This window comes from Cetorhinus maximus, unplaced genomic scaffold (genome assembly GCF_964194155.1).
Source record: "Cetorhinus maximus unplaced genomic scaffold, sCetMax3.hap1.1 HAP1_SCAFFOLD_168, whole genome shotgun sequence".
Taxonomy (NCBI): Eukaryota; Metazoa; Chordata; class Chondrichthyes; order Lamniformes; family Cetorhinidae; genus Cetorhinus; species Cetorhinus maximus.
The window spans coordinates 663068-685734 of record NW_027596154.1 but is presented as its reverse complement, the minus strand read 5'-3'; the positions used below and the strand labels follow the sequence as shown (position 1 = coordinate 685734).

At 49.5% G+C, this 22667-nt stretch overlaps 1 protein-coding gene across 1 annotated transcript in view; it reads left to right on the top strand.

Moving 5' to 3' along the window:
* Window positions 1-22667, top strand: part of LOC144672961 (nitric oxide synthase 1-like) — a gene marked incomplete at its 5' end in the record, with an annotated part of 263568 nt that overhangs the window by 126193 nt on the left and 114708 nt on the right. The gene's annotated exons all lie outside the window — the stretch shown is intronic.

Here is a 22667-nt window from a genome sequence, read left to right as displayed (position 1 = left end):
ACTTCCTCCACGCACACCGGGAAGTCAGTCAACCACTCACACCGGGAACTCCCTCACTATCCAAGCACCAGGCACTCCCTCACTCCCCCAACATCGGGAATTCCCTCACTCCCCCAACACTGGAAACTCCCTCACTCCCCCAATACCAGGAAGTCCCTCACTCCACCAACACCGGGAATTCCCTCACGCCATCAACACCGAGAACTCCCTCACTCCACTCCCACCGGGAAATCCCTCACTCCCCCAACACCGGGAACTCCCTCACTCAAACCAGCAACTCCCTCACTCCCACAACGCCGGGAACTCCCTTACTCCCCCAATACCTGGAACTTCCTCACTCAACTCACAATGTGAACTCCCTCACTCCACCAACACCGGGAATTCCCTCACTCCATCAACACCGGGAACTCCCTAACTCCGCACACACCGGAAAATCCCTCACTCCACTCACACCAGGAACCCCCTCACTCCACCAACACCGGGAACATCCTCAGTCCACTCACACCAGGAACCCCCTCACACCTCTAACAACGGCAAATCACTCATTCCCCCGACACCAGGAACTCCCTCACTCCACTCATACCGGGAACCCCCTCACTCCACTCACACTGGGAACTCCCTCATTCCACTCACATTGGGAACTCCCTCACTCCACTCACACCGAGAAATCCCTCACTCCATCAACACCGGGAACTCCTCACTCCCCGAATACTGGGAACTCCCTCATTCACACCAGGAACCCCCTCACTCTCCCAACACCGGGAACTTCCTCAATCCACTCAGACTGGGAACTCTCTCACTCCACCAATACCTGGAACCCCCTCACTCCACTCACAGTGGGAACTCCCTCACTCCACCAACACCGGATGCTTCCTCATTCCACAAACACCGGGAGGTCCCTCATCCCACTCACACCGGAGTCCCCCTCACTCCCCCAACACCGGGAACACCTTCACTGCACTCACACCGGGAAATCCCTCACTCCCCCAACACCTGGAAATACCTCACTCCCCCGACACTGGGAACTACCTCACTCCCCCTACACGGGGATCTGCCTCACCCCACTCACACAGGGAACTCCCTCACTCACTCCACTCCGGGAACTCCCTCACTCCCTCAACACCAGGAACTCCCTCACTCCCTCAACACCGGGAACACATTCATTCCCCCAGCACCAGGAACTGCCTCACCCCACTCACACTGGGAACTACATCACTCCACTTACACCAGGAAATCCCCCACCCTGGCAGCACCCGGAAATACCTCACTCCCCCTACAACGGAACCCCTTCCCTCACACCAGGAACTCCCTCACACCCCCAACACCCGGAACTCCCGCACTCCATTCACATGGGGAACTATCCCACTCCATTCACACCAGGAACTATCTCACTCCACTCACACCGGGAACTCCCTCACTCCACTCACACCGGTTACTTCCTCACTTCCCCAACACCGGTACCTCCCTCACTCCCCCAACATCGGGAACTCCTTCGCTCCCCAAACACTGCGAACTCTCTCACTCCACCAATATCGGGAACTCCCTCACTCCAATTACACCAGGAGCTCCCTCACTCCACCAACACCGGTAAATCCCTCACTCCACCGACACCGTGAGCTGCCTCACTCCACTCACACCGGGAACAATCTCACTCCACTCACGCCTGGTACTTCCTCACTCGCACAAAACCAGGAATTCTCTCACTCCACCAACACCGAATACTTCCTCGCTCCATGAACACCGGGAGCTCCCTCACCCCACTCACACCGGGGTCCTCCTCACTTCCCCAGCACCGGGAACACCGTCACTCCACTCACACCAGGAAATCCCTCGCTCCCCCAACACCGGGAACTCCCTCAATCCTCCAACACCGGGAAATCCCTCACTCCCCCGATACCGGGAAATGCCTCACTCCCCTCACAATGGGATCTGACTCACTCCACTCACATGGGGAACTCACTCACTCACCCCACACCGGGAACTCCCTCACTCCTCCAACACCGGGAACTCCCTCACTACCCCAACACCGGGAACTCCCTCACTACCCCAACACCGGGAACTCCCTCAATCCCCCAAAACTGGGAACTCCCTCATTCCCCCAATGCCGGGAACTGCCTCATTCCACTCACACTAGGAACTCCCGCACTCCACTGACACCAGGAAATCCTTCACTCCCCCAACACCGGGCACTCCCTCACACAGCCAACACCAGGAAATACATCACTCTCCCAACACCGGGAACTCCCTCACTCCCCCAACACTGGGAACTGCCTCACTCCACCAACACTGGGAACTCCCTCACTCCACCAACACTGGGAACTCCCTCACTCCACTCACAATGGGCACTCCCTCACTCCCCCAACACTGGGAATTCCCTCACTCCCCCAACACTGGGAACTGCCTCACTCCGCTCACACCGGGAACGCCCTCATTCCCCGAACACTGGGGACTCCTTCCCTCCCCCAACAGTGGGAACTCCCTCGTTCCCCCAAAACCAGGCACTCCCTCACTCCCCCAACACCGGGAATTCCCTCACTCCCCCAACACTGAGAGCTCCCTCACTCCCACAACACTGGGAACCTCCTCACTCCCCCAACACCGGGCAGTCCCTCACTCCACCAACACCAGGGATTCCCTGACTCGATCAACACGGGAACTCTCTCACTCCACTCACACCGGGAAATCCCTCTCTTCCCCAACACCGAGAACTCCCACACTCAAACCAGGAACTCCCCCAATACCGGGAACTCCCTCACTCTCCCAACACTGGGAACTTCCTCACTCCTCTGAGACTGGGAATTCTGTCACTCTACCAATTCCGGGAGCCCCCTCACTACACTCACACTGGGAACTCCCTCACTTCACTCACACTGCGAACTCCCTCACTCCACTCCCACGGGAAGTCCCTCATACTCTCACAGCGGGAACTCCCTCAATCTTCCAGCACCGGGAACTCCATCACTCCACCAACACCATGAATTCCATCACTCCGTCAACACCAGGAACTCCCTCACTCCCCCGACACCGGGAACTGCCACACTCACACCAGGAACTCCTTCACTCCCCCAACACTGGAAACTCCCTCACTCCACCAACAACGGGAATTCCCTCACTCCATCAACACCGGGAACTCCCTAACTCCACACACACTGGGAAATCCCTTACTCCGCAGCACCGGGAACTCCCACATTCTCCCAACACACACCTCACTCCTCTAATACTGGGAACTCCCTCACTCACACCAGGAACTCCCTCAATCCATTCACACCGGGAACTTCCTCCCTCCTCCAACACCGGGAACTCCCTAACTCCATCAACACCAGGAACTCCTCACTCCCCTAATACTAGGAAGTCCCTCACTCACGCCAGGAAATCCCTCACTCTCCCAACACCGGGAACTTCCTCATTCCATCAACAGCGGGAATTCTCTGACTCCATCAACACCGGGAACTCCGTCATTCCACTCATCCCGGGAACTCCCTCACTCCCCCAACACTGGGAACTCCCTCACTCCGCTCACAACGGGAACTGCCTCACTCCCCTAACTCCGGGAACTCCCTCACTCTCAACAGGATCTCCCTCACTCCCCCACATCAGGAACTCCCTCACTCCACCAACACCGGGAGCTCCCCCACTCTACTCATACCGGGACCCCCTTCACTCCATCAACACCGGGAACTCCCTCACGCCACTCACTCCGTGAACTCCCTCACTCCTCCAACACCGGGAGCCCCCTCACTACATCAACACTAGTAACTCTCTCACTGCATCAACACCAGGAACTCTCTCACTCCACTCACACCAGGAACTCTCTCACTCCATCAATACCGGGAACTCCCTCACTCCACTCACACTGGGAACTCCCTCACTCACCCAACGCCGGGAACTCCCTCACTCCCCCAACACCGGGAACTCCCTCACTCCACTCACACTGGGAACTCCCTAACTCTCCCAACACTGGGAACTCCCTCACTCCACTCATGCCGGGAACTCTCACTCCCCCAACACCGGGAACTCCCTCACTCCACTCACACCGGGAACTCCCTCACTCCACTCACACCGGGAACTCCCTCACTCCACTCACACCGGGAAATCCCTCACTCCCCCAACACCGAGTACTCCCTCACTCTGCCAACACCAGTAAATACATCACTCCCCCAACATCGGGAACTCGCTCACTACACGAACGCCGGGAACTCCCTCACTCCGCTCAGACCGGGAACTCCCTCACTCCACTCAGACCGGGAAATCCCTCACTCCCCCAACACCAGGAATACCTTCACTCCACCACACCGGGAACTCCCTAACTCCACTCACAGAGCGAACTCCCCTCACTCCCCCAACACAGGGAACTCCCTCACTCCCCAACAACAGGAACTCCCTCACTCTACTCACCCGGGGACCCACCTGCATGCCCTGACCTCTCTCTTTGTGATAGTGTTTGCTCCTGATCGGAGTGTAAAAATTAAATGTGTAGACAATATGAGTTAGTAGATTTGGAAAGCAGCAGGTTTCTAGCAGCATCCCAATGAGGGCTGGTAGTTGTTGTGGCAGAGGGAAGGAGTTTCACTGCTCCAGTTCCACGCTCTTCAAGGCTCCTCTGCCAATGGGGCTGTGATTTAAATCAGTCATCATTAAGCATGTGCATTTAGTGGGGCCCAGCTGTCTCGGGTGTTTGTGGGGCTTCAGGAGATTACAGAGATTGGAATTACCAGATACATCAATGGATTTGAAAACAAAGTTGACAATTTCAAATTCAACCTGGATTCTGTATGGATCCGTGAAAGCAAGGGTGATGGGAGATCACCATGTGCCCCAGTTTGGACACTGGCACCTGTGTTTTGGTATCAGCTTCATGGGGTGAAAATTCTGGATGCCAAGAATGATTGCTTTAAGATCGTCAATCTGCAGCAAATCATATCACGGGATCAGTTTCTGGAAGCCTGTCATTGTGATATTTCTATGTCCATTTGTCAGTGAGAAAGATGTGTGAAAGATGGCTGTGTGTTTCTGTGTGTGTGTATGTCTGTCTGTCTGTGTGTGTGATGGTTGAGTGTGTGATGGTTGATTGTGTGATCGTTGTGTGTCTGTGAGATGGTTGTGTGTGTGTGAGATGGTTGTGTGTGTGTGAGATGGTTGTGTGTGTGTGAGATGGTTGTGTGTGTGTGTGATGGCTGTGTGTGTGAGGGATGGCTGTGACTGTGAGATGGTTGTGAGTGTGTGATGGCTGTGTGTGTGAGATGGCTGTGTGTGTGTGATGGTTGTGTGTGTGTGATGGTTGTGTGTGAGATGGTTTTGTGTGTGTGTGATGGTTGTGTGTGTGAGATGGTTGTGTGTGTGTGTGTGAGATGGTTGTGTGTGTGAGATGGTTGTGTGTGTGTGTGATGGCTGTGTGTGTGAGGGATGGCTGTGACTGTGAGATGGTTGTGAGTGTGTGATGGCTGTGTGTGTGAGATGGCTGTGTGTGTGTGATGGTTGTGTGTGTGTGATGGTTGTGTGTGAGATGGTTTTGTGTGTGTGTGATGGTTGTGTGTGTGAGATGGTTGTGTGTGTGTGTGTGAGATGGTTGTGTGTGTGAGATGGTTGTGTGTGTGTGTGATGGCTGTGTGTGTGAGGGATGGCTGTGACTGTGAGATGGTTGTGAGTGTGTGATGGCTGTGTGTGTGAGATGGCTGTGTGTGTGTGATGGTTGTGTGTGTGTGATGGTTGTGTGTGAGATGGTTTTGTGTGTGTGTGTGTGATGGCTGTGTGTGAGATGGTTGTGTGTGTGAAATGGTTGTGTGTGTGAGATGGTTGTGTGTCGGAGATGGTTGTGTGTGAGATAGTTGTGTGTGAGATGGTTGTGTCTGCGAGATGCTTGTGTCTGTGAGATGGTTGTGTCTGCGAGATGGTTGTGCGTGAGATGGTTGTGCGTGAGATGGTTGTGCATGTGATGGCTGTGTACGTGTGATGGCTGCGTGCGTGTGATGGTTGCGTGTAAGATAACTTTGTGTTTGAGGCAGTTGTGTTTGAGAAAGCTGTATATGTGAGATAACTGTGTGTGTGAGATAGTTGTGTGTGCATGTGAGATAGCTGTGTGTGTGTGTGTGCGTGAGATAGCTGTGTGTGTGCGTGAGATAGCTGTGTGTGTGTGAGATAGCTGTGTGTGAGATAGCTGTGTGCATGTGATGGCTGTGTGCGTGAGAAAGCTGTGTGCATGTGTAAGATAGCTGTGTGTGTGAGAGATAGTTGTGTGTGAGATAGCTGTGTGTGTGAGATAGCTGTGTGTGAGATAGATTTGTGTGTGTGTGTGAGATAGCTGTGTGTGTGAGAAACCTATGTATGTGTGCGAGATAGCTGTGTGTGAGTGAGAAAACTGTGAGAGTGAGAAAGCTGTGTGTGTGAGATAGCTGTGTGTGTGTGAGATAGCTGTGTGTGTGCGTAACATAGCTGTGTGTGTGAGATAGCTGTGTGTGTGAGAGATAGCTGTATGCGTATTTGAGATAGCTGTGTGCATGTGTGAGATAGCTGTGTGTGTGTGAGATAGCTGTGTGTTTGTGAGATAGATAGCTGTGTGCATATTTGAGATAGCTCTGTGCGCGTGTGAGATAGCTGTGTGTGTGAGAGATATCTGTGTGTGTGTGTGAGATAGCATGTGTGTGTGTGAGATAGCTGTGTGTTTGTGTGAGATAGCTGTGTGTGAGAGATAGCTGTGTGTGTGAGATAGGTGTGTCTGTGTGAGATAGCTGTGTCTGTGTGAGATAGCTGTGTGTGTGAGATAGCTGTGTGTGAGAAAGCTGTGCGTGCACATGATAGCTGTGTGTGTGAGAGATAGCTGTGTGTGTGAGAGATAGCTATGTGTGTGAGAGATAGCTGTGTGTCTGAGAGATAGCTGTGTGTCTGAGAGATAGCTGTGTGTGAGATAGCTCTGTGTGTGCGTGAGATAGCTGTGTGTGTGAGATAGCTGTGTGTGTGTGTGAGATGGCTGTGTGTGTGTGATGGCTGTGTGCGTGAGAAAGCTGTGTGTGTGAGATAGCTGCGTGTGTGTGAGATAGCTGTGTGTGTGTGTGTGAGATAGCTGTGTGTATGTGAGATAGCTGTGAGTGTGTGAGTGATAGCTGTGTGTGTGTGAGTGATAGCTGTGTGTGTGAGATAGCTGTGTGTGTGTGAGATAATGTGTGTGTGTGAGATAATGTGTGTGTGTGTGTGTGTGTGAGATGGCAGTGTGCATGTGATGGCTGTGAGCGTCAGATAGCTGTGTCTGTGTTTGAGATAGCTGTGTGCGTGTGATGATTGTGTGTGTGTGTGAGAGATAGCTCTGTGTGCATGTGATGACTTTGTGCATGTGATGGCTGTGTCGTGTGATGGCTGTGTGTGTGAGATAGCTGTGTGCATGAGAAAGCGGTGTGTGTGTGTGTGATGGCTGTGTGCGTGAGAAAGCTGTGTGTGTGAGAAAGATGTGTGTGTGATGGCTGTGTGCGTATGATGGCTGTGTGCGTGTGATGGCTGTGTGCGTGTGATGGCTGTGTGCATGTGATGGTTGTGTGCATGTGATGGCTGCATGTGTGATGTTTGCGTGTGAGATAGCTTTGAGTTTGAGGTAGTTGTGTTTGAGAAAGCTGTGTGTGTGAGATAACTGTGTGTGTGATGCTTTTGTGTGAGATAGCGGTGTGTGTGAGAGCTGGTTGAGTGTGAGATGGTTGAGTGTGAGATGGTTGAGTGTGAGATGGTTGAGTGTGAGATGGTTGAGTGTGAGATGGTTGAGTGTGAGATGTTTGAGTGTGTGATGGTTGTGTGTGCGAGCTTGTTGTGCATGTGAGATGGTGGCGTGTGCGATGACTGTGTGTGTGAGATAGTTGTATATGAGATGGCTGTGTGTGTGAAATGGTTGTGTGTGAGATAGCTATGTGTGTGTGAGATGGTTTAAGTGTGTGATGGTTCAGTGTGTGGGGGATAGCTGTGAGTGTGATGGTGGTGTGTGAGATGGCTGAGTGGGATGGTTGTGTGTGTGATAGCTGTGCCTGTGAGATAGCTGCATCTGTGAGATAGCTGCGTCTGCGAGATAGCAGAGTGTGTGATCATTGTATGTGAAGTGGCTGTGTGTGAGATGGTTGTGTGTGATGGTTGCATGTGAGTTGGCTGCGTGTGTGAGATAGCTGTGTGTGTGAGATAACTGTGTGCATGTGTGAGATAGCTGTGTGTGTGAGATAGCTCTGTGTGTCTGTCAGATAGCTGTGTGTGTGCGTGAGATAGCTGTGTGTGTGCGTGAGATAGCTCTGTGTGTGCGTGAGATAGCTGTGTATGAGAGAGATAGCTGTGTGCGTGTGTGAGATAGCTGTGCATGTGTGTGAGATAGCTGTGTGTGTCAGAGATAGCTGTGTGCATGTGTGAGAGATAGCTGTGTGCATGTGTGAGATAGCTATGTATGTGTGTGAGATAGGTGTGTGCGTATTTGAGATAGCTATGTGCATGTGTGAGATAGCTGTGTGTGTGTGAGAGATAGCTGTGTGTGTGTGAGAGATAGCTGTGTGTTTTTGAGATAGCTGTGTGTGAGATAGCTGTGTGTGTGCATGAGTTAGCTGTCTGTGTGTGAGATAGCTGTGTGTGTTTGTGAGATAGCTGTGTGCATGTGATGGATGTGTGCATGAGAAAACTATGTGCGTGTAAGATAGCTGCATATGTGTGTGAGATAGCTGTGTGTGTGAGAGATAGCTGTGTGTGCGTGTGTGTGAGTGATAGCTGTGTGTGTGAGATAGCTGTGCGTGTGTGTGAATAGCTGTGCGTGTGTGAGAGATAAATGTGTGTGTGAGATAGCTGTGTGTGTGCATGGGACAGCTGTCTGTGTGCATGAGATAGTTGTGTGTGTGTGTGAGATAATGTGTGTGTGCATGTGATGGCTGTGTGCGTGTGATGGCTGTCGTGTGATGGCTGTGTATGTGTGTGCGATAGCTCTGTGTGCATGTGATGGCTGTGTGCGTGTGATGGCTGTGTGTGTGATGGCTGAGTCGTGTGATGGCTGTGTGCGTCAGATAGCTGTGTGCGTGTGATGGCTGTGTGTGTATGTGACATAGCTCTGTGTGCATGTGATGGTTGTGTGCGTGGGATGGTGTGTGTGTGAGATAGCTGTGTGCGTGAGAAAGATGTGTGTGTCAGATGGCTGTGTGTGTATGATGGCTGTGTGCGTATGTTGGCTGTGTGCGTGTGATGGCTGTGTGCATGAGAAAGATGTGTGTGTCAGATGGCTGTGTGTGTATGATGGCTGTGTGCGTATGTTGGCTGTGTGCGTGTGATGGCTGTGTGCGTGTGATGGCTGTGTGTGTGTGATGGCTGCGTGTGTGATGTTTGCATGTGAGATAGCTTTGAGTTTGAGGTAGTTGTGTTTGAGAAAGCTCTGTGTGTGAGATAGCTGTATGTGTGATGCTTTTGTGTGAGATAGCTGTGTGTGTGAGATGGTTGAGTGTGAGATAGTTGAGTGTGAGATGGTTGAGTGTGAGATGGTTGAGTGTGAGATTGTTAAGTGTGAGATTGTTGAGTGTGAGATGGTTGAGTGTGAGATGGTTGAGTGTGAGATGGTTGAGTGTGAGATCGTTGATTGTGTGATGGTTGATTGTGTGATGGTTGATTGTGTTATGGTTGTTTGTGTGATGGTTGTGTGTGTGATGGATGATTGCATGATGGTTGTGTGTGAGATGGCAGTGTGTGAGAGTTGGTTGTGTGCGTGAAATGGTTGTGCGTGCAAGATAGCTGTGTGTGCGAGATAGCTGCATGTGTGAGATGGGTGTGTGAGATGGTTGTGTGTGTGAGATGATTGAGCGTGTGATGGTTGTGTGCGAGAGATGGTTGTGGGCGTGAGATAGCTGTGTGCATGAGATAGCTGTGTGCATGAGATAGCTGTGTGTGCGATGGTTGTGTGCGAGATAGTTATGTATGTGAGATGTTTGTGTGCAAGATGGTTATGTGCGAGATGGTTGTGTGTGTGAGATGGTTGTGCACGTGAGATGGTGGCGTGTGCGATGACTGTGGGTGTGTGAGATGGTTGAGTGTTAGATGGTTTAAGTGTGTGATGGTTCTGTGTTTGGGGTATAGCTGTGAGTGTGATGGTGGTGTGTGAGATGGCTGAGTGCGATGGTTGTGTGTGTGATAGCTGTGCCTGTGAGATAGCTGCATCTGTGAGATAGCTGCGTTTGTGAGTTAGCAGTGTGTGTGATCATTGTATGTGAGGTGGCTGTGTGTGAGATGGTTGTGTGTGATGGTTGCATGTGAGTTGGCTGCGTGTGTGAGATAGCTGTGTGTGTGAGATAGCTGTGTGTGTGTCAGATAGCTGCGTGTGTGTGAGATAGTTGTGTGTGCGTGTGAGATAGCTGTGTGTGTGCTTGAGATAGCTGTGTGTGTGAGATAGCTGTGTGTGTGAGACAGCTGTGTATGTGTGTGAGATAGCTGTGTATGTGTGTGAGATAGCTGTGTGCGTGTGTGAGATGGCTGTGTTGCGTGTGATGGGTGAGTGCGTGAGAAAGCTGTGCATGTGTGAGATAGCTGTGTGTGTGAGATAGCTGCATCTGTGAGATAACTGCGTTTGTGAGATAGCAGTGTGTGTGATCATTGTATGTGAGGTGGCTGTGTGTGGGATGGTTGCATGTCAGTTGGCTGCGTGTGTGAGATAGCTGTGTGTGTGAAATAGCTGTGTGTGTGTGAGATAGCTGTGTATGTGAGATAGTTGTGTGTGCATGTGAGATAGCTGTGTGCGTGTGTGAGATAGCTGTGTGTGTGATATAGCTGTGTGTGTCTGTGAGATAGCTGTGTGTGTGTCTGTGCATGAGATAGCTGTGTGTGTGCGTGAGATAGCTGTGTATGTGCGTGAGATAGCTGTGTGTGTGAGATAGCTTTGTGCGTGTGTGAGATAGCTGTGTGTGTGTGTTGGCTGTGTGCGTGAGAAATCTGTGTGTGTATGAGATAGCTGTGTGTGTGAGATAGCTGTGTGAGTGAGATAGCTGTGTGTGTGAGATAGCTGTGTGTGTGCATGAGATAGCTGTGTTTGTAAGATAGCTGTGTGTGTGAGAGATAGCTGTGGGCGTATTTGAGATAACTGTGTGTGTGAGAAAGCTATGTATGTGTGTGAGATAGCTGTGTGCGTGTGTGAGATAGCTGTGTGTGTGTGTGAGATAGCTGTCTGTGTGAGATAGCTGTGTGTGTGAGAGATAGCTGTGTGTGTGCGTGAGATAGCTGTGTGTGTGAGATAGCTGCATCTGTGAGATAACTGCGTTTGTGAGATAGCAGTGTGTGTGATCATTGTATGTGAGGTGGCTGTGTGTGGGATGGTTGCATGTCAGTTGGCTGCGTGTGTGAGATAGCTGTGTGTGTGAAATAGCTGTGTGTGTGTGAGATAGCTGTGTATGTGAGATAGTTGTGTGTGCATGTGAGATAGCTGTGTGCGTGTGTGAGATAGCTGTGTGTGTGATATAGCTGTGTGTGTCTGTGAGATAGCTGTGTGTGTGTCTGTGCATGAGATAGCTGTGTGTGTGCGTGAGATAGCTGTGTATGTGCGTGAGATAGCTGTGTGTGTGAGATAGCTTTGTGCGTGTGTGAGATAGCTGTGTGTGTGTGTTGGCTGTGTGCGTGAGAAATCTGTGTGTGTATGAGATAGCTGTGTGTGTGAGATAGCTGTGTGTGTGAGAGGGATAGTTGTGTGTGTGAGATAGCTGTGTGTGTGTGTGAGAGATAATTGTGTGTGTGTGCGATAGCTTTGTGTGTGCGTGAGATAGCTGTGTGTGTGAGATAGCTGTGTGTGTGAGAAAGCTGTGTGTGTGTGAGATAGCTGTGTGTGTGTGAGATAGCTGTGTGTGTGAGTGAGAGATAGTTGTGTGTGTGAGAAAGCTGTGTGTTTGTGAGATAGCTGTGTGCGTGTGTGAGATAGCTGTGTGTGTGCGTGAGATAGCTGTGTGCGTGTGATGGCTGTGTGTGTGATGGCTGTGTCGTGTGATGGCTGTGTGCGTGAGATAGCTGTGTGCGTGTGATGGCTGTGCGTGTGTGACATAGCTCTGTGTGCATGTGATGGTTGTGTGCGTGTGATGGCTGTGTGTGTGAGATAGCTGTGTACGTGAGAAAGATGTGTGTTTGTGATGGCTGTGTGTGTATGATGGCTGTGTGCGTATGATGGCTGTGTGTGTGTGATGGCTGTGTGTGTGATGTTTGCATGTGAGATAGCTTTGCGTTTGAGGTAGTTTTGTTTGAGAAAGCTGTGTGTGTGAGATAGCTGTGTGTGTGATGCTTTTGTGTGAGATAGCTGTGTGTGTGTGAGATGGTTGAGTGTGAGATGGTTGAGTGTGAGATGGTTGAGTGTGAGATGGTTGAGTGTGAGATGGTTGAGTATGAGATGGTTCAGTGTGAGATTGTTGAGTGTGAGATTGTTGAGTATGAGATTGTTGAGTATGAGATGGTTGAATGTGAGATGGTTGAGTCTGAGATGGTTGAGTGTGAGATGGTTGATTGTGTGATGGTTGATTGTGTGATGGTTGATTGTGTGATGGTTGTTTGTGTGATGGTTATGTGTGTGATGGTTGTGTGTGTGATGGATGATTGCGTGATGGTTGTGTGTGAGTTGGCAGTGTGTGAGAGATGGTTGTGTGCGTGAAATGGTTCTGCGTGCGAGATAGCTGTGTGTGCGAGATAGCTGCATGTGTGAGATGGTTGTGTGTGAGATGGTTGTGTGCGTGAGACGATTGAGGGTGTGATGGTTGTGTGCGAGAGATGGTTGTGTGCGTGAGACGATTGAGGGTGTGATGGTTGTGTGCGAGAGATGGTTGTGTGCGTGAGATAGCTGTGTGCATGAGATAACTGTGTGCATGAGATAACTGTGTGTGCGATGGTTGTGTGCATGAGATAGTTATGTATGTGAGATGTTTGTGTGCGAGATGGTTATGTGTGAGATGGTTGTGTGTGTGAGATGGTTGTACATGTGACATGGTGGCGTGTGCGATGACTGTGTGTGTGTGAGATAGTTGTATATGAGATGGCTGTGTGTGTGAAATGGTTGTGTGTCAGATAGCTGTGTGTGTGTGAGATGGTTGAGTGTGAGATGGTTTAAGTGTGTGATGGTTCTGTGTTTGGGAGATAGCTGTGAGTGTGATGGTGGTGTGTGAGATGGCTGAGTGTGATGGTTGTATGTGTGATAGCTGTGCCTGTGAGATAGCTGCATCTGTGAGATAGCTGCGTTTGTGAGATAGCAGTGTGTGTGATCATTGTATGTGAGGTGGCTGTTTGTGAGATGGTTGTGTGTGATGGTTGCATGTGAGTTGGCTGCGTGTGTGAGATAGCTGTGTGTGTGTGAGATAGCTGTGTGTGTGTGAGAAAGCCGCGTGTTTGTGAGATAGTTGTGTGTGCATGTGAGATAGCTGTGTGCGTGTGTGAGATAGCTGTGTGTGAGATAGCTGTGTGTGTCTGTGAGATAGCTCTGTGTGTGTGTGTGTGTTTGTGTGCGTAAGATAGCTGTGTGTGTACTTGAGATAGCTGTGTGTGTGAGATAGCTGTGTGTGTGAGATAGCTGTGTATGTGTGTGAGATAGCTGTGTATGTGTGTGAGATAGCTGTGTATGTGTGTGAAATAGCTGTGTGCGTGTGTGAGATGGCTGTGTGCGTGTAATGGCTGAGTGCGTGAGAAAGCTGTGTGTGCGTGAGATAGCTGTGTGTGTGAGAGAGATAGCTGTGTGCGAGTGTGAGATAGCTGTGTGTGTGAGATAGCTGTGTGAGAGATAGTTGTGTGTGTGAGAGATAGTTGTGTATGTGTGAGATAGCTGTGTGTGTGAGAGATAGTTGTGTGTGTGGGATAGCTGTGTGTGTGAGATAGCTGTGTGTTAGTGAGATAGCTGTGTGTGTGAGAAAGCTATGTATGTGGGCGACATAGCTGTGTGTGAGTGAGATAGCTGTGTGTGTGTGAGATAGCTGTGTGTGTGCATGAGATAGCTGTGTGTGTGAGAGAGCTGTGTGTGAGAGATAGCTGTGTGTGTGTGTGTGTGAGATAGCTGTGTGTGAGATAGCTGTGTGTGTGCGTGAGATAGCTGTGTGTGTGAGATAGCTGTGTGTGTGCGTGAGATAGCTGTGTGTGTGAGATAGCTACATCTGTGAGATAACTGCGTTTGTCAGATAACAGTGTGTGTGATCATTGTATGTGAGGTGACTGTGTGTGAGATGGTTGTGTGTGATGGTTGCATGTGAGTTGTCTGTGTGTGTGAGATAGCTGTGTGTGTGAGATAGCTGTGTGTGTATGAGATAGTTGTGTGTGCGTGTGAGATAGCTGTGTGCGTGTGTGAGATAGCTGTGTGCGTGTGTGATATAGCTTTGTGTGTCTGTGAGATAGCTGTGTGTGTGCGTGAGATAGCAGTGTGTGTGCGTGAGATAGCTGTGTATGTGCGTGAGATAGCTGTGTGTGTGAGATAGCTGTGTGCGTGTGTTGGCTGTGTGCGTGAGAAATCTGTGTGTGTATGAGATAGCTGTGTGTGTGTGAGATAGATGTGTGCGTGTGTGAGATAGCTGTGTGCGTGTGTGAGATAGCTGTGTGTGTGAGAGATAGCTGTGTGGGTGTGAGATAGCTTTCTGTGTGTGTGTGAGATAGCTGTGTGTGAGTGAGATAGCTGTGTATGTGTGTGAGTGAGATAGCTGTGTGTGTGAGATAGCTGTGTGTGCGTGTGTGTGTGTGAGATAGCTGTGTGTGTGAGATAGCTGTGTGTGTGAGAGATAGCTGTGTGCATGTGTGAGAGATAGCTGTGTGCATGTGTGAGATAGCGTGTGTTGGCTGTGTGCGTGAGAAATCTGTGTGTGTATGAGATAGCTGTGTGTGTGTGAGATAGATGTGTGCGTGTGTGAGATAGCTGTGTGCGTGTGTGAGATAGCTGTGTGTGTGAGAGATAGCTGTGTGGGTGTGAGATAGCTTTCTGTGTGTGTGTGAGATAGCTGTGTGTGAGTGAGATAGCTGTGTATGTGTGTGAGTGAGATAGCTGTGTGTGTGAGATAGCTGTGTGTGCGTGTGTGTGTGTGAGATAGCTGTGTGTGTGAGATAGCTGTGTGTGTGAGAGATAGCTGTGTGCATGTGTGAGAGATAGCTGTGTGCATGTGTGAGATAGCTATGTGTGTGAGAAAGCTATGTATGTGTGTGAGATAGGTGTGTGCGTATTTGAGATAGCTGTGTGCGTGTGTGAGATAGCTGTGTGTGTGTGTGAGATAGCATGTATGTGTGTGAGATAGCTGTGTGTGTGTGTGAGATAGCTGTGTGTGTGCGAGATAGCTGTGTGTGTGTGTGAGATAGCTGTGTGTTAGATAACTGTGTGTGTGTGTGAGATAGCTGTGTGTGTGTGAGAGATATCTGTGTGTTTTTGAGATAGCTGTGTGTGAGATAGCTGTGTGTGTGCATGAGTTAGCTGTCTGTGTGTGAGATAGCTGTGTGTGTGTGAGATAGCTGTGTGCATGTGATGGCTGTGTGCATGAGAAAACTGTGTGCGTGTGAGATAGCTGCATGTGTGTGTGAGATAGCTGTGTGTGAGATAGCTGTGTGTATGTGAGATAGCTGTGCATGTGTGAGAGATAGCTGTGTGTGTGAGATAGCTGTGTGTGTGCGTGAGACAGCTGTTTGTGTGCATGAGATAGTTGTGGGTGTGTGAGATAATGTGTGCGTGTGATGGCTGTGAGCGTGAGAAAGCTGTGTCTGTGTTTGAGACAGCTGTGTGCGTGTGATGGCTGTGTGTGTGTGTGAGATAGCTCTGTGTGCATGTGATGGCTGTGTCGTGTGATGGCTGTGTGCATGAGATAGCTGTGTGCGTGTGATGGCTGTGTGTGTGAGATAGCTCTGTGTGCATGTGATGGCTGTGTGCGTGTGAGGGCTGTGTGTGTGATGGCTGTGTCATGTGCTGGCTGTGTGCGTGAGATAGCTGTGTGCATGTGATGGCTGTGTGTGTGTGTGACATAGCTCTGTGTGCATGTGATGGTTGTTTGCGGGGGATGGCTATGTGTGTGAGATAGCTGTGTGCGTGAGAAAGCTGTGTGTGTGTGATGGCTGTGTGCGTGAGAAATATGTGTGTGTGTGATGGCTGTGTGCGTATGATGGCTGTGTGCATGTGATGGCTGTGTGTGTGATGGCTGCGTGTGTGATGTTTGCATGTGAGATAGCTTTGAGTTTGAGGTAGTTGTGTTTGAGAAAGCTGTGTGTGTGAGATAGCTGTGTGTGTGATGCTTTTGTGTGAGATAGCTGTGTGTGTGTGAGATGGTTGAGTGTGAGATGGTTGAGTGTGAGATGGTTGAGTGTGAGATGGTTGAGTGTGAGATGGTTGAGTGTAAGATGGTTGAGTGTGAGATTGTTGAGTGTGAGATTGTTGAGTGTGAGATGGTTGAGTGTGAGATGGTTGAGTGTGAGATGGTTGAGTGTGAGATGGTTGATTGTGTGATGGTTGATTGTGTGATGGTTGATTGTGTGATGGTTGTTTGTGTTATGGTTGTGTGTGTGATGGTTGTGTGTGTGATGGTTGATTGTGTAATGTTTGTGTGTGAGATGACAATGTGTGAGAGATGGTTGTGTGCGTGAGATGGTTGTGCGTGCGAGATAGCTGTGTGTGCGAGATAGCTGTGTGCGAGATAGCTGCGTCTGTGAGATGGTTGTGTGCGTGAGATGATTGAGCGTGTGATGGTTGTGTGCGAGAGATGGTTGTGTGCGTGAAATAGCTGTGTGCATGAGATAGCTGTGTGCATGAGATAGCTATGTGAGCAATGGTTGTGTGCGAGATAGTTATGTATGTGAGATGTTTGTGTGCGAGATGGTTATGTGCGAGATGGTTGTGTGTGTGAGATGGTTGTGCATGTGAGATGGTGGCGTGTGCAATGACTGTGTGTGTGTGAGATAGTTGTATATGAGATGGCTGTGTGTGTGAAATGGTTGTGTGTGAGATAGATGTGTGTGTGAGATGATTGAGTGTGAGATGGTTTAAGTGTGTGATGGTTCAGTGTGTGGGGGATAGCTGTGAGTGTGATGGTTGTGTGTGTGATAGCTGTGCCTGTGAGATAGCTGCATCTGTGAGATAGTTGCGTTTGTGAGATAGCAGTGTGTGTGATCATTGTATGTGAGGTTGGCTGTGTGTGAGATGGTTGTGTGTGATGGTTGCATGTGAGTTGGCTGTGTGTGTGAGATAGCTGTGTGTGTGAGATAGCTGTGTGTGCGTGTGTGACATAGCTGTGTGTGTCTGTGAGATAGCTCTGTGTGTGTGTGCGTAAGATAGCTGTGTGTGTGCGTGAGATAGCTGTGTATGTGTGTGAGATAGATGTGTGTGTGTGTGAGATGGCTGTGTGCGTGTGATGGCTGAGTGCGTGAGAAAGCTGTGTGTGCGTGAGATAGCTGTGTCTGTGTGAGATAGCTGTGTGCGTGTGTGAGAAAGCTGTGTGTATGAGATAGCTGTGTGAGAGATAGTTATGTGTGTGAGAGATAGTTGTGTGTGTGTGAGATACCTGTGTGTGTGTGTGAGAAAGCTGTGTGTATGAGATAGCTGTGTGAGAGATAGTTGTGTGTGTGAGAGATAGTTGTGTGTGTGTGAGATAGCTGTGTGTCTCTGAGATAGTTGTGTGTGTGTGGGATAGCTTTGTGTGTAAGAGAGCTGTATGTGAGTGAGATAGCTGTGTGTGTGTGTGAGATAGTTGTGTGTGTGAGAAAGCTATGTATGCGTGCGACATAGCTGTGTGTGAGTGAGATAGCTGTGTGTGTGTGAGATAGCTGTGTGTGTGTGTGTGCGACAGATAGCTGTGTGTGTGCGTGAGATAGCTGTGTGTGTGCGTGAGATAGCTGTGTGTGAGAAAGCGTTGTGTGTGAGATAGCTGTATGTGTGTAAGATAGCTGTGTGCGTGTGTGAGATAGCTGTGTGTGTGTGAGAGATAGTTGTGTGTGTCTGAGATAGCTGTGTGTGTGTGTGAGATAACGGTGTATGTGTGAGATAGCTTTGTGTGTGAGATAGCTGTGTGGGTGTGAGATAGTTTTCTGTGTGTGTGTGAGATAGCTGTGTGTGAGTGAGATAGCTGTGTGATTGAGTGAGATAGCTGTGTGTGTGAGATAGTTGTGTGTGTGGGATAGCTGTGTGTGTGAGATAGCTGTGCGTGTGTGTGTGAGATAGCTGTGTGTGTGAGATAGCTGTGTGTGTGAGAGATAGCTGTGTGCATGTGTGAGAGATAGCTGTGTGCATGTGTGAGATAGCTGTGTGTGTGAGAAAGCTATGTATGTGTGTGAGATAGGTGTGTGCGTATTTGAGACAGCTGTGTGCGTGTGTGAGATAGCTGTGTGTGTGAGATAGCATGTATGTGTGTGAGATAGCTGTGTGTGTGTGTGAGATAGCTGTGTGTGTGTGAGATAGCTGTGTGTGTGTGTGAGATAGCTGTGTGTTAGATAACTGTGTGTGTGCGTGAGATAGCTGTCTGTGTGTGAGATAGCTGTGTGTGTGTGAGAGATAGCTGTGTGTTTTTGAGAATACTGTGTTTGAGATAGCTGTGTGTGTGCATGAGTTAGCTGTCTGTGTGTGAGATAGCTGTGTGTGTGAGATAGCTGTGTGCATGAGAAAACTGTGTGCGTGTGAGATAGCTGCATGTGTGTGTGAGATAGCTCTGTGTGTGAGATAGCTGTGTGTATGTGAGATAGCTGTGTGTGTGTGTGTGTGAGTGATAGCTGTGTGTGTGAGATAGCTGTGCGTGTGTGTGAGATAGCTGTGTGTGTGAGATAGCTGTGTGTATGTGAGATAGCTGTCTGTGTGTGTGTGTGAGTGATAGCTGTGCATTTGTGAGAGATAGCTGTGTGTGTGAGATAGCTGTGTGTGTGCGTGAGACAGCTGTCTGTGTGCGTGAGATAGTTGTGTGCGTGTGTGAGATAATGTGTGTGTGTGAGATGACTGTGTGCGTGTGATGGCTGTGAGCGTGAGAAAGCTGTGTCTGTGTTTGAGATAGCTGTGTGCGTGTGATGGCTGTGTGTGTGTGTGAGATAGCTCTGTGTGCATGTGATGGCTGTGTCGTGTGATGGCTGTGTGCATGAGATAGCTGTGTGCGTGTGATGGCTGTGTGTGTGTGTGAGATAGCTCTGTGTGCATGTGATGGCTGTGTGCGTGTGATGGCTGTGTGTGTGATGGCTGTGTGCGTGTGATGGCTGTGTGTGTGATGGCTGTGTCATGTGATGGCTGTGTGCGCGAGATAGCTGTGTGCGTGTGATGGCTGTGTGTGTGTTTGACATAGCTCTGTGTGCATGTGATGGTTGTTTTCGGGGGATGGCTGTGTGTGTGAGATAGCTGTGTGCGTGAGAAAGCTGTGTGTGTGTGATGGCTGTGTGCGTGAGAAAGATGTGTGTGTGTGATGGCTGTGTGTGTATGATGGCTGTGTGCGTGTGATGGCTCTGTGCGTATGATGGCTGTGTGCACGTGATGGCTGTGTGTGTGTGATGGCTGCGTGTGTGATGTTTGCATGTGAGATAGCTTTGAGTTTGAGGTAGTTGTGTTTGAGAAAGCTGTGTGTGTGAGATAGCTGTGTGTGTGATGCTTTTGTGTGAGATAGCTGTGTGTGTGTGAGATGATTGAGTGTGAGATGGTTGAGTGTGAGATGGTTGAGTGTGAGATGGTTGAATGTGAGATTGTTGAGTGTGAGATTGTTGAGTGTGAGATGGTTGATTGTGTGATGGATGATTGTGTGATGGTTGATTGTGTGATGATTGTTTGTGTGATGGTTGTGTGTGATGGATGATTGCATGATGGTTGTGTGTGAGATGGCAGTGTGTGAGAGATGGTTGTGTGCGTGAAATGGTTGTGCGTGCAAGATAGCTGTGTGTGCAAGATAGCTGCATGTGTGAGATGGTTGTGCATGAGATGGTTGTGCATGCGAGATAGCTGTGTGTGTGAGATAGCTGCGTGTGTGAGATGGGTGTGTGTGAGATGGTTGTGTGTGTGAGATGATTGAGCATGTGATGGTTGTGTGCGAGAGATGGTTGTGTGCGTGAGCTAGCTGCGTGCATGAGATAGCTGTGTGCATGAGATAGCTGTGTGTGTGATGGTTGTGTGCGAGATAGTTATGTATGTGAGATGTTTGTGTGCAAGATGGTTATGTGCAAGATGGTTGAGTGTGTGAGATGGTTGTGCATGTGAGATGGTGGCGTGTGCGATGACTGTCTGTATGTGAGATAGTTGTATATGAGATGGCTGTGTGTGTGAAATGGTTGTGTGTGAGATAGCTGTGTGTGTGAGATGGTTGAGTGTGAGATGGTTTAAGTGTGTGATGGTTCAGTGTGTGGGGGTTAGCTGTGAGTGTGATGGTGGTGTGTGAGATGGCTGAGTGTGATGGTTGTGTGTGTGATAGCTGTGCCTGTGAGATAGCTGCATCTGTGAGATAGCTGCGTTTGTGAGATAGCAGTGTGTGTGATCATTGTATGTGAGGTGGCTGTGTGTGGGATGGTTGTGTGTGATGGTTGCATGTGAGTTGGCTGTGTGTGTGAGATAGCTGTGTGTGTGAGATAGCAGTGTGTGTGTGAGAAAGCTGCGTGTGTGTGAGATAGTTGTGTGTGAGATAGCTGTGTGTGTCTGTGAGATAGCTCTGTGTGTGTGTGTGTTTGTGTGCGTAAGATAGCTGTGTGTGTGCTTGAGATAGCGGTGTGTGTGAGATAGCTGTGTGTGTGAGATAGCTGTGTATGTGTGTGAAATAGCTGTGTATGTGTGTGAAATAGCTGAGTGCGTGCGTGAGATGGCTGTGTGCGTGTGATGGCTGAGTGCATGAGAAAGCTGTGTGTGCGTGAGATAACTGTGTGTGTGAGAGATAGCTGTGTGCGTGTGTTGGCTGTGTGCGTGAGAAATCTGTGTGTGTATGAGATAGCTGTGTGTGTGAGATAGCTGTGTGCGTGTGTGAGATAGCTGTGTGCGTGTGTGAGATAGCTGTGTGTGTGAGAGATAATTGTGTGTGTGTGAGATAGCTGTGTGTGAGTGAGATAGCTGTGTGTGTGAGAAAGCTATATGTGTGTGAAATAGGTGCGTGTGACTGAGATAGCTGTGTGTGTGAGATAGCTGTGTGTGTGAGAGAGCTGTGTGTGTGTGAGAGAGAGATAGCTGTGTGTGTGAGAGATAGATGTGTGCGTATTTGAGATAGCTGTGTGCATGTGTGAGATAGCTGTGTGCATGTGTGAGATAGCTGTGTGCGTGTGTGAGATAGCTGTGTGTGTGTGAGATAGCTGTGTGCGTGAGATAGCTGTGTGTGAGTGAGAGATAGCTGTGTGCGTATTTGAGATAGCTGAGTGCGTGTGTGAGATAGCTGTGTGTGTGTTAGATAGATGTGTGTGTGTGTGAGGTAGCATGTATGTGTGTGAGATAGCTGTGTGTGTGTGAGATAGCTGTATGTGTGAGATAGCTGTGTGTGAGATAACTGTGTGTGTGCGTGAGATAGCTGTCTGTGTGTGAGATAGCTGTTTGCATGTGATGGCTGTGTGCGTCAGAATGCTGTGTGTGAGATAGCTGCGTACGTGTGTGACATAGTGTGTGTGTGAGATAGCTGTGTGTGTGTGAGATAGCTGTGTGTGTATGTATGTGTTTGTGTGAGTGATAGCTGTGTGTGTGAGATAGCTGTGCGTGTGTGTGAGATAGCTGTATGTGTGCGTGAGACAGCTGTGTGTGTGCGTGAGACAGCTGTGTGTGTGAGATAATGTGTGCGTGTGATGGCTGTGAGCGTGAGAAAGCTGTGTCTGTGTTTGAGATAGCTTTGTGCATGTGATGGCTGTGTGCATGTGATGGCTGTGTGCATGAGATAGCTGTGTGCGTGTGATGGCCGTCTGTGTGTGTGTGTGTGAGATAGCTCTGCGTGCATGTGATGGCTGTGTGCATATGATGGCGGTGTGCATGAGAAGCTGTGTGCGTGTGATGGCTGTGTGTGTGTGACATAGCTCTGTGTGCATGTGATGGCTGTGTGCGTGTGATGGCTGTGTCATGTGATAGCTGTGTGTGTGAGATAGCTGTGTGCGTGAGAAAGCTGTCTGTGTGTGATAGCTGTGTGCGTGAGAAAGCTGTGTGTGTGAGAAAGATGTGTGTGTGTGATGGCTGTGTGCGTATGATGGCTGTGTGCGCGTGATGGCTGTGTGCATGTGATGGCTGTGTGTGTGTGTAATGGCTGTGTGTGTGATGTTTGCATGTGAGATAGCTTTGAGTTTGAGGTAGTTGTGTTTGAGATAGCTGTGTGTGTGAGATGGTTGAGTGTGAGATGGTTGAGTGTGAGATGGTTGAGTGCGTGATGGTTGATTGTGTGATGGTTGTGTGCGTGATGGTTGGGTGTGTGAGATGCTTGTGTGCGTGAGATGGTTTTGCATGTGAGATAGCTGTGTGTGCGAGATAGCTGCGTCTGTGAGATGGGTGTGTGTGAGATGGTTGTTTGTGTGAGATGATTGACTGTGTGATGGTTGTGTGCGAGAGATGGTTGTGTGCGTGAGATAGCTGTGTGCATGAGTTAGCTTTGTGCATGAGATAGTTGTGTGTGAGATGGTTGTGTGCAAGATGGTTATGTGCGAGATGGTTGTGTGTGTGAGATGGTTGTGCATGTGAGATGGTGGCGTGTGCGATGACTGTGTGTGTGTGGGACAGTTGTATGTGAGATGGCTGTGTGTGTGAAATGGTTGTGTGTGAGATAGCTGTGTGTGTGAGATGGTTGAATGTGAGATGGTTTAAG